This window comes from Zootoca vivipara, chromosome 2 (assembly GCF_965207765.1).
Source record: "Zootoca vivipara chromosome 2, rZooViv2.hap1.1, whole genome shotgun sequence".
In the NCBI taxonomy this organism is placed as follows: domain Eukaryota; kingdom Metazoa; phylum Chordata; class Lepidosauria; order Squamata; family Lacertidae; genus Zootoca; species Zootoca vivipara.
Window position 1 is genome coordinate 68,201,678 of NC_142584.1, and position 16,659 is coordinate 68,218,336.

The 16,659-nt window shown below is 47.0% G+C and overlaps 1 protein-coding gene across 9 annotated transcripts in view; it reads left to right on the forward strand.

Annotated features, from left to right (window-relative positions):
- The first annotated feature begins 13,186 nt into the window (after positions 1-13,186).
- Positions 13,187-16,659, forward strand: part of SEMA3F (semaphorin 3F) — a 126,073-nt gene continuing 122,600 nt past the window's right edge. Inside the window, exon 1 of one of the 9 annotated variants that reach the window (XM_035105991.3) lies at positions 13,187-13,708. The gene's annotated coding sequence lies outside the window, so the exon portion shown is untranslated. Of the gene's footprint in view, positions 13,709-14,768; positions 14,983-15,778; positions 16,218-16,659 lie in introns of those variants that run through there. The other 8 variants (XM_035105997.3, XM_035105993.3, XM_088662144.1 and 5 more) reach the window with 8 other exon arrangements.

A 16,659-nucleotide genomic window follows, 5' to 3' on the forward strand; every position in this document is an offset into this window, starting at 1 on the left:
TGGTCATACCCAGTTTCCCATTTCTACCCTAGTGGCTAGGGCTGAGAACCTGTGGCTCTCCAAATGTTGGATTACGACTTCCATCTGCCCTGATCATCATGTGGGAGTTAAGAGTCTAACAACACCTCGAGTGCCAAAGATTTGGCCTTGCCACTTCCAGGTTAGATTACTGCAATGGGGCTGCCTTTGCATACTCCAATTGGTTCAGAACCTGACTTGCGGGATGTTAACTGGAATAAGCAGATCAAAACATATAGTGCCACCCATATTGTATTACACTGATTAACAATTCATTTTTGTGCTCAATTCAGAGTGATAGGTTTGTTCTTCAAAGCTGTAATTGGCCTAAGACAGGGTATCAAGCTTCACTTCCAGGCCTAGCCAACTCTGTGACCCACTTCTAAGGCCCTACTCCAGATTCCCCTGCTATCTGAAGTACAGTGGGTGCATAGAAGGAACAGGGCCTTTTTTGTTGTGGCACCAAGATACTGGAACACATTATAAAAGGAAGTCTACCTGGATTTGTTTGTTTTCTGATGGGCAGCTAAGACTGATGTATTCGAGCTGGCACTGACTTTTTGGACTAATTTTTAACTTGGCCATTTTGAAAACAGGTTTAAAACACACGGGTTTTTTTGTAAATTGTGGCTTGACACCTTGGGTATTTTTTATAGAAAAGTGGGCTACAAAATTTGGAAATGATAGATAGACCAATATCCTTGTGTGGGGAAAATAGATGTGTCTATCAGCTGGGCACCTAGGTTCAAAACATGGGGCTTTGCACACTCTCCAGTGGAAGAGAGCCCCCAACAGAGTTAAAAACATGCTCATAGTCAGGCCCGGCTCTAGGTAGACCCCCGGTGGTGCAGGGCACCATGGCGCCGGCCCGCCAGAAAGGGGCCGCGAGCTGCGCCCGCCCGCTGGCCAGCCAATCTGCCGGTCCGCCGCGCAGCTGCGCCTGTGGGAGCCGCACTGCACGCTGCGCCCACCCGTCCACCGCGCTGGGAAACGGGGCGGGAGGGCGCCAGAGAGATCGCGCTGTGCCTGCCCGCCCACCCACCGCTGCGCCCACCCGCCCACCGCGCTGGGAAACGGGGCGGGAGGGCGCCGGAGAGATCTGGCGCACCACAGCGGCAGGGGCGTTTAAGACGGCCCTGCTCATAGTTAACCAGTAGAATAGCGTGGAGTATAGCTTGTTAAAGCCTTTTGCATATCCTGTTTCTTGGGCCTTAAAATGCTTGCCCGCTTTCTCTACCCCTCTAGCAATGAACATGCTCCACGCTGTTAAGTAAGTTTAAAAAGTTTTGATTACTAAATCCAAAGGTCTGGTTCATGTATTACTCCATGTAGCAGCAAGGAGAACACAGGTAGAATACTCTTGGGTGCAAAATACAGTTTATAGTTTCAAACATGCAGTCTTACTTTGGAACAAGTTAAGACACATCCTTCCTGGTTGGTTACACAGCTGGAAAAGGGTGAGAGAAAGGAAGAGAAGCGGTTTCACTTCCCTCACGTAGGTAAGGGTGTGTGACCTAGCTCAGTCTAGGTCTCTGGTCTTAACCCCTTTGTGCACTATCTAGCATTTATGCATAGTTAAGTTTGACTGCAATTTCTCACAACCCTAACTGCATATTGTGTGAGCTAGGAAGTTCTAGGTTCAACACAGACTCTCTCAAGTTTGAAGAAAATTAATGTACGTAGTGTGATAAAAGGATCATTTCCCATATTGTGCAAATTCATTCCTTTTCTCCCACTGTCATCTCATGTCAAGCAAATATGGAAGACTTTGGAAACACTAGAAAGGCTTGGATAAAATGGAACTAGAGATAATAGTAGGATGCCCACTACAAGAAACCATGTCCCTATCATACTACCTTCCATTTGGGTTGGGGTGGGGGAGGCTATCATTCTGTCTCCCTGCTACAGGCTTAAGAACACTTAGCCCTTTGTTTGTTAGTGTCATTTGCATTCCACAACAATGCTTGGTGGGAGGTAGAACTGCTTCCAGTTGCTGTCTGCCTAACATCAAACAGCAAGAAACACTCCCCACCACCCAAAGAAAAACCCTGGAAAGGCACCAGCTGATGAAAGAGATCCCTGGCCTTGTTCCCAGTCCCTTCATTACTACACTCCCCTGATATCACTTTCTTCTTCATTCTACACATATTACACAATGGGTTTTTTTAAAGCTGTATAAGAGCCTTGCAGAAAAGATAACGTTATTTTAAAGATCATTTTACTGTCTATAAAACTGAAAATAGCATGGAACCCCCCCCCTCTCTCTGTGTGTGATCACTTCCTTTGTGCATAATTTCTTCTGTTTCCGATCTTTAGACTGTGGGTACCCCATTCCATATGTAGCCACAGCAGCAGCACCCATCCAGAAGAAAAGGCCTCCTGGGTGAACCCCTAGCTTTGCAGCAGAAGTCTTTCTAAAAATGGGGGCAAGGGAACCCTAACAGAGGGATCTCACCAAAGCAAACAAAGCAAACAATTTGTTGTTTAGTCGTTTAGTCGTGTCCGACTCTTCGTGACCCCATGGCCCAGAGCACGCCAGGCACTCCTGTCTTCCACTAGCTCCCGCAGTTTGGTCAAACTCATGTTGGTAGCTTCAAGAACACTGTCCAACCATCTCATCCTCTGTCGCCCCCTTCTCCTTGTGCCCTTAATCTTTCCCAATATCAGGGTCTTTTCCAGGGAGTCTTCTCTTCTCATGAGGAAGTATTGGAGCCTCAGCTTCAGGATCTGTCCTTCCAGTGAGCACTCAGGGCTGATTTCCTTCAGAATGGATAGGTTTGATCTTCTTGCAGTCCATGGGACTCTCAAGAGTCTCCTCCAGCACCATAATTCAAAAGCATCAATTCTTCAGCGATCAGCCTTCTTTATGGTCCAGCTCTCACTTCCATACATCACTACTGGGAAAAAGATAGCTTTAACTATATGGACCTTTGTAGGCAAGGTGATGTCTCTGCTTTTTAAGATGCTGTCTAGGTTTGTCATTGCTTTTCTCCCAAGAAGCAGGCGTCTTTTAATTTCGTGGCTGCTGTCACCATCTGCAGTGATCAAGGAGCCCAAGAAAGTAAAATCTCTCACTGCCTCCATTTCTTCCCCTTCTATTTGCCAGGAGGTGATGGGACCAGTGGCCATGATCTTGGTTTTTTTGATGTTGAGCTTCAGACCATAATTTGCGCTCTCCTCTTTCACCCTCATTAAAAGGTTGTTTAATTCCTCCTCACTTTCTGCCATCAAGGTTGTGTCATCTGCATTTCTGAGGTTGTTGATATTTCTTCCGGCAATCTTAAATAAGGACTGAGTGTATATAACAGTCATGGAATACTGACTGGGAAGTGGCAGAGGCTGGGAATGGAAAAGGGAGCCGGGAATGAAGTGGAGTGGTTGGAATACTGAACACAGACCATTCCATACTGCAACATTTTGTTGCAGGCAGTCCCATTTGTGCTGCCTGTTGCCAGTCCTGTACAGTTTATTACAGTTGCCCTTTCCTAAAGGATGTCAGACATGGGGATTTTCCTCATTTAATCCACAGACTGATTATGCATGGGAATACATGGTGACTGATCCAAAGCTACTCTACTTGCCTGCTGTTGATTTTAATCAGCTTTTCAATATATTTAATACCTGTTTATATCAATAATTTTAATGTTTTATGTTAGATTGTTGCAACCCTCTTAGGGGGCTTTTTTTAAAAAAAAAACAAGCAAGCAGTATATAAATTTTATTCATTTATTAAGTAAGTAAATAAATATAATACCAGTAGCTGGGCAGGGCTTTGAAGCTAGGTCATTCCAGAGCTCAACTCTCTCTGTATCCACTATACCACACTGGCTGTCATGGTTATAGTTATACCTGTGCTCAGAAATCCTACCGTGTGGAGGTCTTCAAAAATAATGCAGAAAAGCAATATATAATATCTCTTACAAGTCTCTTGAACAACATGAGAGAATCTCCCACAGGAATGTGTTCGCTCTAAAACAGCCTCCACTCTAATGCCTTTTCCGTTTGACATTTCCTAGTACCAAAGATGCCGTTACATGGGCATATGGCTCAAGCAGACACAAAAATAAGGCAAGAAGACTGGATGGGGGGGGGATCTATTTCCATCTGAAAAAAAAAAAGACTTTGCATTGAACTCCTCTGGGATGGGCTATTCTTTTATTAGCACTAGAGGTGGAACAGAAGGAGATGCTAGGCTTTCTTCCCTCTGGTGTTCCTCTGTAGATTATGGCATTTTTAAGGCATCACATGCACCCAGTCAGCAAGCCACATATCCCTACACTGCAGGCTCTCTTAGCAGCCAGGCAAGCACAAGCCCCATTGTCTCTGCATGACCGAGTCATAAGAAGAGCCTGCTGGATCAGGCCAAAGGCGCATCTACTCCAGCATCCTGTTCTCCCATTGGCCACCCAAGTGTGATGGGAAGCCTGAAGGGCAGGACATGAGCACAATAGCACCCTCCCACTCAGGCTCCCCAGCAACTGGTAAAAGGTAAAGGGATCCCTGACCATTAGGTCCAGTTGTGACCGACTCTGGGGTTGCGGCGCTCATCTCGCATTATTGGCCGAGGGAGCCGGCGTACAGCTTCCAGTGGCCAGCATGACAAAGCCGCTTCTGGCAAACCAGAGCAGCACACGGAAACGCCGTTTACCTTCCCGCTTTAGCGGTACCTATTTATCTACTTGCATTTCGATGTGCTTTCAAACTGCTAGGTTAGCTGGAGCTGGGACTGAGCAACGGGAGCTCACCCCGTCGCGGGGATTCGAACCGCCGACCTTCTGATTGGCAGGCCCTAGGCTCTGTGGTTTAACCCACAGCGCCACCCACGTCCAGCAACTGGTACACTGTTTCTAAAACCAAAGTCTGCTGGGAACTATAGGTGGGCAAAGTGCTGCTGTGCTCAAGTCCTACTTGCAAGCTTCCCACAGGCATCTGGTTGGCCACTGTGAGAACAGGATGGACTAGAAGGTGCATTGGCCTGACTTAGCAGGCTTTCCTTATAGTCTTAAGTAGGGAAGGGCATATGCTTGATGCAACCATACAGCTGGATGCATGTAGGTTCCCCACCACCACCATCGCATTAACTCACTCACACATGCACACAAACACTCGCCCAAGCCACAAAGAATGCCCCTCAACCTACCTTATCTCCAGCACAGCTCTGGTATCTGTGCAAACTTTGGAAAGTAAGCAGAAAAAGGAAACAGAAGAGGACAAGGGGGTGGACAAACTCTTCAGTTCTGTAAACTCAAGAGCTTGAAAGAAAAGGGACAGGGACCAGATTCATCTCATTAGTGAATTGGGATAGGATATAATGGGCTTGCTTGGCAGCCAGGGAGATACAGATGAAAGAAGAGGGTGACTTTACAATGGTGCAAAGGTGGAAAGGCAGGGGACTCTTTCTCACTATTTTTGGAATCAGAAGCTCAATGCTAACAAAAGGACTGGATCCCAGAATGCAACCTGAGCAATAATGTGTGGCACATCGCTTGACTCATCGCAGCCTAATCTCATAAGAAATTTAAGGGGAGCTGCTGTCATTAACTCTTAAACTACCATAATGCCTTAGCCTCAACAGAGTTGGGCTGGAAGTTTAAGCTCTTGAGCTGTTCTCTTGGGCAGTTTTAAATAAAAGACAGTTTAATGCCTTGCAGCAGTGGATGAGCTCAAACTATTTGAAGGATTTAAGCATTGGTTAAGCCAGCTAACTATTTTAAGTGGCTTCCCAAGCCAGAGCTGCTCTGAATATCCAGACTAGTCCTAAACCATCTAGCTCCATCTCTATCTATTGTATGGGTCCACTTCGTAATAGGGCAGTGTGCTGATGATACTGTATGAAGTGCTTTTGCGTCATTGATGTTGCATGTTAATATCTTGTTTAATCAGAAGTGAAACTGAAAGAGCATTCCTTTGCTTCATCATGCAATACATGGAGGCTGGATGCAGGTGTTTGTGTGTGAACTACTGCTGCTCACATTGGTGAGCAGTGCTTGATGAGATGTATCCATGCTGTGTATCATCTCCACCTTAAGATCTAGAAACCTAAAGACATGCTTTTCAATATACCAGATTTGCACAAAAGAGGAGTAAAAAATCTGCTGCAAGCCAGGAAATTTCAGGTCCTTTGTGGACATGCATATATATATATATATATATATATATATATATATATATATATATATTTACCTGTGCATGTGTACCTTTAAAAACTATCATCATAATCATCATCAAAATACATTGCCCACCTGTGAGGCATGAAGGCCACTCCCTGCAAGGCCCTTTCCACCTGGCCTAGGGGGTGAGGCCCATATTCACCAGCCCTACTGAAGAGGCTCCTCATGAGGCCGGAGGAACATCATCCGGCTATTGTTTTAATGATTTATTGATTTAATATGCTGTACACCACTTTGAGGTTTTTATTAAAAATATAAAGTTGTATAGACATTTTAAAAAAATAATAAAATAAAATATACCATATTTTCACAAAAGAGCAGGCTTTTTTAAGTGTGCCACTCCAAGTCAAGAATTAGGAGTCACTCATATGAAAAGCTGCTGCTTCCTTTCTTCCACAAGACTGAAGCAGCTTCAAAACCACATTAAACTCCAATGTCGACACGCCCCAGGTCTTAACCATTCTTATTTTTAAAGCATCCCATGCACAAATTATATGCATTGCAACAATACATCCAGGTTTTCTTGTACATGCTCCTGTTAGTATATGCTAAAATAGCTGTTTCTTTTTGAAATGGAGAACATAGTTTTCATATGTTGTCTAAGAAAACACCTGTATGCTATTGTTATGTAAGAAGTATGGTAAAGCAAAGCAGATTGCCATACATCCTCATCCTCATCCTCATCCTCATGTAAACTGATCATGTAAATTCTTAGCTTTCTGTTACTTTGGAGCAGACAGACCCCAAGGGCTCAGGTTTCTTGGTCCTTACGCATCACCACACTGTACTCTGCGGCATTCAGCACATGCATGACTGTGCTCATTATTATTCCTTCCACCTCATCCTTCTCATCATTGGTAAAACATGAATGGACACCTGCTGGGACACCTTTGAATACTTCTGCTATGGGGAAGGTAAACTGGAATGTCTGATTGGCCTTCCTTATCTCACTTCTTACTTGGTATTCTTCTCTCATCCTCCCTGCTGCCTGTTTCCCAGCCCTCGCATTTTTAATCTCTCCTTCTATGGAATCTTTTCATGTCACCGAAGCTTTTCATTGCCCTTCTCTAGAACTTATATATATATATATTTCTCCCAAGTGTTATCTGTTCTAGAGACATGGTGAACATACTAATGAAGGCACAAAGAGGATGCAAGATAGACTGGGCCAGAGCTTTGGTGCTGCAGTATTTAAGAAGACGTTCTTGTAGTGCTGCCTAATCCTTCCCTTCCCCTTCCCAACCCAAGTTTTGAAACCTAACTGAGAGCTGGTCTGTGCCACAACAGGACAGCTGTGGAAAAGATAACAAGAAATAGTGTTGGGAGCCAATAGATGGCACTCTTTCATGTGAGTAACCATCCTGATACCCACTGGCAAGTACCCAAGAGGTAAAAGGTAAAGGTAAAGGTACCCCCTGACCGTTAGGTCCAGTCGTGGACGACTGTGGAGTTGCGGCACTCATCTCACTCTATAGGCCGAGGGAGCTATGCGGCTTTTTCTCTGGTTGCTTCCCTGATACTTCATAAATCATTGCCACTGAAAAGTTTGTTTCATAGTTCTCTAAACTTTAATGGGGTCTTTATTCCAAAGTTCTCAAAGCAAAAAGCTACACACAGAAAACTTTTGTGATGATATGCATCGGAAACAAACTATTTTGGTATTAACAACCCAACACATAGGATATGCCACACTGGAATCTTAATGATACTTCTGTAAACGTAAGTGGACTTCCTAGGGAAGTATATCCCACTGATACTTGGGATCACAACTACAATCTTATGCACTCTTGGAACTCTAAGGAACTTGCTGCTAATGCATAGAATCAATTTATATGGGCAATGTTTTACATGTGCACAGCAAAATGACTTGTATTTTATATAGTATGCCCATAATCTTCCAATGTTTACTTGAAATTCCCACTGGGATTTAGAGTGAAAGACACTGCTTTTAATTTAAAGGAACTATGTTCTTGCAGAAAGGCTAGTGTATTCTCACCCACGGAAAAAAAGACATATTAGAAAATGTTATCCAATGACATGACTGCAATAATTACCGTATGTTGGATTCCATAGGGTTGGGCATGTTAATTTGTTGCAGCAAAAACAACAAAGAATATTGCGGCACTGTAAAAGCTAAAAATATGTATTGTAACATAAGCTTATATGGGTCAGCCCACTTCATCAGATTTATGGTCACCTCAGTATGCTCTGAGCACAGAGAAGGTAAAAAAACACAATTGTTTTGCTGGTATGTTTTTCCTAGTCAGGCTAAATGATCAAGTAGTGCAAGGGATAGTTGAGCCCAAAATAATATAGAATCAAATCAAATTCAGGGTATGCTTATCTTATCCACTTAGGGAAGCACTTCTGATGAGTAGGCACTGGCCTATGAAATATCATGATAAATGTGGTACCAAGATCTTTAATCTTTTGATTTGTACAGGATGGAAATTATTCAACGTGAATAATGCTGTTTAGAAAATGTTTGCCCATTTTAAACATTACTGTACAAACATTCAGGATATTCATATGACACATATATATCCTGCTCTTCAACCCCGAAGGGTTATCAGAATAGTTAATGATGAATAAATAAATGAAACAACAATCCTTAGCATAAAATACTGTAAATCAAACAACTAAACATTATCAAATGAAGGCAAACTACGTAAGGTGAATGACCACATAAGGAGGTGGATTGTAGCTCAGTGGTAGAGCACCTGCTTTTCATGCTGTACATCTCAGGTTCAGCCCCTGACATCTCCAGGTAGGACCAGGGGAGAGAACCCTTTTTTAATTCCTGGAAAGTCCCAGTCAGTCAGTGTAGACAATATTGAGCTAGATGGACCACTGGTCAGACCCCAAATAAGGCAGCTTCATATAATCATCTATTCCTAAAACTATGGCCAGTAAATTTAAAAATATGCAACAAAAAAATAAGAAAAGAGCTGCAGCTCAGACTAGAGCACATGTTTCCATATCTTGTATGCAGAAGATTCCAGGTTCAATTCCTGGGGAAGAGGAGCTGCTGCAATTGAGTGTAGAGACATTATTGAGCTAAATCCACCAGTGATCTCATTTGATAAAAGACAACTTTTGGCAATATCAAAGTTTATGCTTTCAGGATTGTTTTTGAAGCGTATCTGTGCAAGCTTGTATCTCGAGAAGGCTGTACACTTAGGAAGAGTTTGATGTGTGTCTATTATACAGCAAATATTAGATAAGTGTTTGGCAAAAGCTCTAAAGCTGTTTGGAAAGATAAGCAATTTTTTGCTGCAAAATGAGAAATTCTTCATCCTATGTGATGTCTGCACCTTAAAACATGTGTCTGTGCACTTGTGTTTTGAAACAAACACAATACATATCAGGAACACCTCTCACAGCAAATCCCATACATGCCTGCACAGTATTGAGTCCCATTGAGTTCAGTGGGGCTTACGTCTATGTGAGTCAGTATAGAGTTACATCCTTAGTTCCCAAATGGAGGGAAAGGATTTCAGGGGGTTGAAGCCAACAAGAAGTTATTGAAGAAAGAACAATTCTGTTGGTGGGGCCAAATAATAAAGACGAAGAATACAGCTGGAAAGCATTAGGTCTCTTCCTGCATTCTTTCTTCTTGTGGCTACAAATTGTACGGTGGACTCTATCCCATGGAAGCTTATGCTGTAGTAACATGTGTCAGCCTTGTTAAGGTGCAGCAAAAGTTTTTGTTGGTTTTTCAACAATGACTAGCATGGCTACCCCTCTGGAAATTGTTACAACTAAGACTGAAATGTACAATTAATATACATGCCTGATAATTTAAAAAGCTAAAAGGTGAGCCCAGTTAATCCTAAAATTTACTGACAGGTGGCCATCCTACCTCTGTTTAAAAACATCCAATGAAGCAGAGTCCACCACCTTCCAAGGTAGCCAGTTTCACTGTCAAACAGCTCTTACAATCAGAAAGTTTTTTCCTGGTGTTTAGTTGGAATCTCCTTTCTTGGAATTTGAATCCATTGGTTCAGGTCCTGCCCTCTGGAGCAGCAGAAAGCAAGCTTGCTGCATCTTCCATGCAACAGCCCTTTAGATTTCTGAAGATATTTGAAAACACGACTGACGGTCCAATTCAGCAATAACCTGCGGATTTACCTAGGGGAAAGTGGTGGCACAAAAGAAAACCTCTTAGGGCCTTGCCTAGCAATCATTTGACAAACAAAAGTGTAGAGAAGAGCCTTCATTCTTTTTTTCCCCTAGGGTAAACTCACCCAACTTCTTCAACCATTCTTCATAAGGCTTGGTTTCCAGACCAATTAATTGATCAGTTAAAAGTCAGGTGTTTCATGAACTACTAGACAATCTTTGATCAGCTGACCATCCTGCTAAAAATAAATAGTGCTATGAGAGTGTGAGAGTTTGGGGGTTTGGAATGATCTGATGAGCATTAGCTAACTCACACACAGCATACCCAAAGTGAAAAAGACCTGTACTGCCAGTCACACATTGTTGTCTACATGGTTTATCATCATTTGTGCAAGTCAGGAGTGATAATCAAATTTTGAAGTGGCCCAGTATTTGTTTTTTGCAACTGTTGTGAGGCTGCAATGTCAGTCACTTAACCTTTAAAATCTACTGCTTTTTATTAAATCTACTGCTTGGGTAGAAAATCACAAGTATTCTGATTTGCACACATTTTTAAAACAAATCCTACCATGCTGATTCCATTAGGTATGGGGTCAGTTTCCTAAAAATATTGAGACCACCTAGCCTAACAGCTTAGCCAAGTTCTCCATCTGGTCACTGCACTAGAGGCTTACTTTATGAAGATCTGAAACAGCATTTGCCTGCAGTGAGAAGTGATAGTATTTTTCCTTATTTTAAATGTAAGTTACCTGAGATGTTTTTGATTCAGGGGTGCATCCCAATTGCTTTGAAAGCAATAAGGATACTATATTTTAAGGGGTTTTTTGGTGGCGTGATGTTCCAGCTGCTTAACAGAGCCCAAAACAGAGCAGCTGCTAAAAGTTACTCCGGCTTTTGCTTTCCCCGTGTGCAACAGAAGAAGATACCTTGTGCCAAAGATGCATTCATGAATTATACATAAATGTGAAAGACACAAGGGATTATTGCAGGCGGCGGGGGGGGGGGTGCTAGGTGGAGGCGGCAGAGGAATTATGCATCCCTCCTTGCTTAGCCTTAGGCCAGAACCTGTCATTTGGATTTCAGTGCAGAACTTTTGGCTGGTCAATCATTGTATGTCCTTAGAGTGATGAATGTCAGGTTTCCTGACTCTCATAGCCCAACCTCATCAAAACTTGCTCACTCTTAGGGGCATTCACATATCCCCCCCCACCGCATATAAGTAATTTATCCAGTGTAGGGGAGGATGTGTATGCTGGTACTTCTAAATGGAATGCAAGTATCTGTTTTGCCAGGAGCACACAGGTCAGAAAGCCAACATGTGCAGTGTGCAGATTACCTCTGTGTAGGGGGGGGAGTGTAATTTGCTAAACAGCCTTCAGTATGTGCACAAAGCAATAAGCATACACATATACATTTGCAAATCCTTCTGTTGAACATTTTTCTGCCTTTTTAAAGGGGACAAGGGCCCCCTCACTCACTAGGATATACAGCCAGACCTGAGAAAGAGGGATCTCATTTCAGTGAAGCCAGACCTCATTGATCTTTATATGTTAAATACATAAAACTCCACCACCCCCCACAAACATATTTTCCACTATTTTGACTCAAAGGTGGAGCAAACCTTAACTGAGGATGGGGTATTGATCTAGGCTTGAATCTTCTCACTCTTCCATCTGATGCAGAACAGCGGGTTAGGGGGGCGCTACTTGAAAAGGGATCCCTCTGCAGCATTTCTACACTTTCTGCATCTTAACATCAGCCCCCCCCCCCCACGACCCCAATACTTCCCTCCACCCACAGACCTAAGAGGTACCGGTAGGTCTTCCGCCTAATCCCATCCACCAAGGGGTTAACCTGGTTTGCCTAAGCTGCTGAAACGACTAAGGCGCTGGGATGGGAAGACGTGGGGCGGGGTGGGGGGAGAGAGATAACACTCTCTCCTGCTGTCAGTTACGCCCGAGTTTTCTTTGTTGCAGGATATTTGTTGAAGGATCTGTCTGGTTGGATTTTGAAACATTACAAAGCAAGGCCCCTCTCCACATCTCTTCACCCCACCCCGCTCGCTCCTCACCATTCAATTAACCCTCACCCCGATCTTCTTTCTCCTCTTCTTTTTCTATCTTTCACCTCTCCTTCTCTCACTCTAGTCTAACCCCCACTACCCCACCCTTCTGTCTCTAGCCCCCATCATCCCCCCACCCCTGGGACGCGAGACACTCCCTTGCAATCCACCGAATAACTCAGCCAGAGAGAGAGAAAGAGAGAGAGACAAAGGAGTCGGTTTATTTATTTATTTATTTGTCTTTCCCATCCCCCCCCCAACCGGCGGCTGTTTCGTCTGCCTCGTCCTTTCTCTGGGTTTTAAAGTGTGGGGAGGGGGAAGAGGGGAATCCCCGTCCACAAAAGCACAGAGTTAGGTGGAAAGAGGTGTATGTATAAACGAAATTGGGGTGTGTGTTTCGGATAAGACTCTTCTCCCCCCCCCCTTCCGTTGATGGAATAGGGAAGCCGCGGGGGGACTTGCTGAAACTGAGCCTTAGCCGGAGGGAGGAGAGAAAGTCAACAGTCGCGCGAGCCGGACTCGCTGACACCCGGAGAGAGCGCAGGAATCCCGCGGCTCGCTCCCTCGCCCGCCTCTGCTTTGCCAAGCCCAGTCGAGCGGGGCGGCGAGGCTGGAGGGGGGGGTAGAGGAGAGGGAGGGGAGGGGCGGGGCGGCACAGGTGGAAAAAGAGGTGGCGGTGGGGAGGAGAGAACGGCGGCGGGTCCGGCCCCCGCTTCCCTGCCCTGGGAGGTGGGGACGAGGAGGCGGGGCTATGCAAATGAAAGGCGGTAGAAGCCAATTGACTGAATAGGGTCTGGGTGCTCAATGTGAGAGGAGCGGATTTCGAGCGTGTGTGTGTGGAGTGGGAGGGTGGTGGTTTATTTTCTTTATTTTCTTTTTGCCAGGCAGGCGGGCAGGAGGCCACTTTCATTAGGCTACTATTATTTCTTTTTCTTCCTTCCTTCCTTTCCTCCTCCTTCTTCTGCCTCCTGCTCTCCGGGCCTGCAATGAGAACTTAAGAACCGAGTGAGTGCGGGCGGCGGGCGGGGTGCGGGCGCGCATTTACGCTCGGAACAAGCGGCGAGAGACGCCGCGAAAAGTCGATCCCGCTGCGCTCCGCGGGTGCGAAGGGAGTCCCATCCGGCTTGCCTGCTGCCTCTGGAAACCGGTTTGGCTCGCGTGTGGGTCGAGCGTCTCTATGGATTGGCGGAGAGATCCACTCGAGTCCTGAATTCCAAGTCTAGGATTCCGGAAGGTGCTGCCGACCACATTGGAGGAGCGGCGCCGGCCGCCAGCTTACTTTGACCAAAGAAAAAGAGGGAGAGATGGCGGTGGGACGCCGCTACCAGGACAGCTGGTGAGAAAATGCCTTTTTGGTGTCAATAGATAGGGTTTTCGCTCCTTCCCATTCCCCACCCCACCTCACCTCCTTTTTTTTTACTCTGGATCTGGGAGCAAATACTTCTCTGGTCCTACTGGCGAGCAGCGACGTGACCTGTCTGGGGACCCGTCTAAACTGCTCTGCCTCCATCCCGAAAGATACGTCCGTGTGCGCAACGTGAGTTCATCCCCGTTTGCCCACGCGCCTCCGAATTAATGGAGAGTGTGAGTTCGGCTCTGTCAATGGAGCTGCCGACCTCCTCTGGGTCCCTGCCCAGCAAAGGTGTCACGTCGCCCCGTCTATGGAAGGGATCGAGCCGAGATGGGCGGGTGGAGAGGTCGGTTTTTCCCGCGGGGCGGCGGGCGCAGGTTCCACTTTCCGAGCCGTTGCTGCGCTGCTCTGCTTTCTCTCTGTTGATGAGAGCGTAGCAGGAGTGCCAACTTGGCCCCGCGACCGTGGGTGCCCGGGGCCGTTGGTGCTATGCAGCGTGCACGGGCCTGGCACCAAAATTTGTGGGTGCCAGGCCCCTTCATGGGGAATTTTGTGGCTGCTCGGGCACTCGGGGCCCCAGGGGAGTTGGCACCTATGGAGCGTAGAAGGGGGTGATATTGTGTGTATAGCGAGAAGGGGGGGGGGCTAATGATCAAAGCTGAGAGAGGTGGGGAGCTGTTGGAAGCAGCGAACTTTCAGCGGCTCCTTCACATTCGCGGCATCCGGAAAGTGACAGAGGTCGGCCGGTCCAATCCTCCCCCCCCCCCATCACTGTGATGGGAAAGTTGAGCAGAAATCCGGAAAAGTGGGAGTTGGTGTGGGCGGGGAGGGGAAAAATGTAAAACCCTGTCCGCTTTTATGCGGGTGAAATTATCTTTCTCCAGGGAGAAATGCCCGGGTCTGGTTAGAGCTTCTCCTTCCCCACCTCCCTTGCATAAAAAAACCCCTTTATAACAACCTTGTAGTCTGCGGGGAGCGAGGTCTCCAAGGTGCTCGCGACTTCGCGACTCGCCGAAGCAAGCAAGTCTCTTTTTCCAGAGGGCGCTTCTGCTGTCTTCGCGCCGCTTCTCGGCCTGGCAGCCCTGGAGGACGGGTCGGGAGCGGGGCAGGTTTAAAGGCCCGAAGCCGAGGGCGGCAGAGCAAGTAGGGAGACGCCTGGAGAAGAAGCGACGCCAACCTCCTCCAGAGCAGATATGGGAGCCGACGGTCTTCATGGGACCCCTCTCTTTGCCTTCCACAAAGCGCTTGAAACCTGCTTGGTATGTTTGCGCGTGTTTAAAAACGACTTGCGTGCAAGCCAGCCGGCTGGATCTTAAGCTTCGAAGTTCAGCCGTTTGGGTATAAATATGTTACAAAACTGGTTGAAATTGCGGTAGTGGTTAGTGATTCGCGCGTTACTTCTGGGCCCACCGCCTCAGCCAGGGGCCAGATCCCTAGGCGTGCCCAAAGTTGCCACTGCTTTCGTTTTTGTCCCAGGGCGCCTGTGGGATGGGTGCAGAGGAAGGGAGGAGAGACTTGGGTCGTTTTTCACGTGTGGCGCGCATAGTTACCTGGAGTAAGACACAGGCGGAACCCCCCCCCCAGGTTTTACTTAAGAATAACCCCGCAGGGTCGGGCTGCATAAACGCGCCACTGAGCCCCCCCCCCCAGCCCAACTCATTGCTTTTTATTTGTGTGCTCCGTGGGAATATTGTTCGTGTGGGACAGAAACGGCAGGTGAGAAATGAAGGCTGTGCGCTGGGACCCGGGCGAGGCTTTTTATGCTGACCCAGCGTGCTTCGCAGACCGATTTAAGCCTCGCGTGTGAACTTGCGGTTAAAAGTCTTTTGTTTTTCTTAGTGTACCACGGGGCTGGAGAGGTTAGCAGGGCATAAACTTGAGGGAGGAAATGTTTTCCTTGGCTCCAGACTGGGAGAGGAAAAGTCGGGTCCTCTGCCGCGCCAGCGGTCTGCGAGCCAAGGTCTCTTTCTCTCTCCCTCATCCCAGCACGGACTGCTGAGGTGAAAGCTCACGCGCGCGCTCCGCTCCCGGGCCCGCCTTTATTTCTCCCTCTCCCCTCCCGCCGCGTGGTGGTTTCTTTTTCTCTCCTCCCGGCACACCAGAAGCTCCGCTAGGAGGGCGGTGGGCGTGGCCCTGAGCCTCGCGCCGCTCCTGCCAACTCTCCCTGAGGTAAAAACGCTGTGCGAAGACTGGAAGGCGGCCGCCGTCGAGGCTGTTCGGTCGGTCGGCCTGCCCCTCCTTCGCTCGCTCGGCCCTCTCTTCTGCCAGCCCCGCGTCCGCTTCAGCGTCGCTCGGCTTCTTCTTGTGCCCGCGTAAAGCGCGCAACTGGCGGGCAATTAATTAATGAGCTCGAGGCCCGTGCGTTACTAGGGAGCCAAGGTACACACGCTCCGCTCTTCATTTTTGGGGGGCGATGACTTCCCGCGGCTTCAAGCGCCCGCGCCTTCGCCGGGCCAGCAAGTGCGAGAAGAGGAGCGCTTTTCACAAGTCGCGAGTGAGTCTCGGGCCTCTCGCGCTTGGCACGCGATAGTAGCTCGTGTGGAAGATGTGTGCGGGTGGGGGTGGCTTTTGTACTGCGAATGAGCATTCTGGGCAAGCGTAGGTTGCATATAGCCACCCTTCAGGACCGACTAGAGCAGAGTTGCTTTCTGAAGGTTCACTTGTGAAAAGCTGGCCTGCCCGCTCAGCTTAGGAGTTTTTAAGCTATCTGTTGATTGGTGAATTGATTAAATGGGCATAATTTACATATGGTGAAAAACAGCTCTGAAGCAAAGGGGGGGAGCAGCTTATGTTCTTTGTTTTTGGCTGGTGAATATGCCCTAGGTGGCACTATCACAAAAGAGGCATCCTCTCCTGTGTGTGAGAGGAGTGGAAATACGGTGTTTGCCAGGTGTCACAAAAAACAATACATAGCAGTCTGTTGCTGGATAACCAAG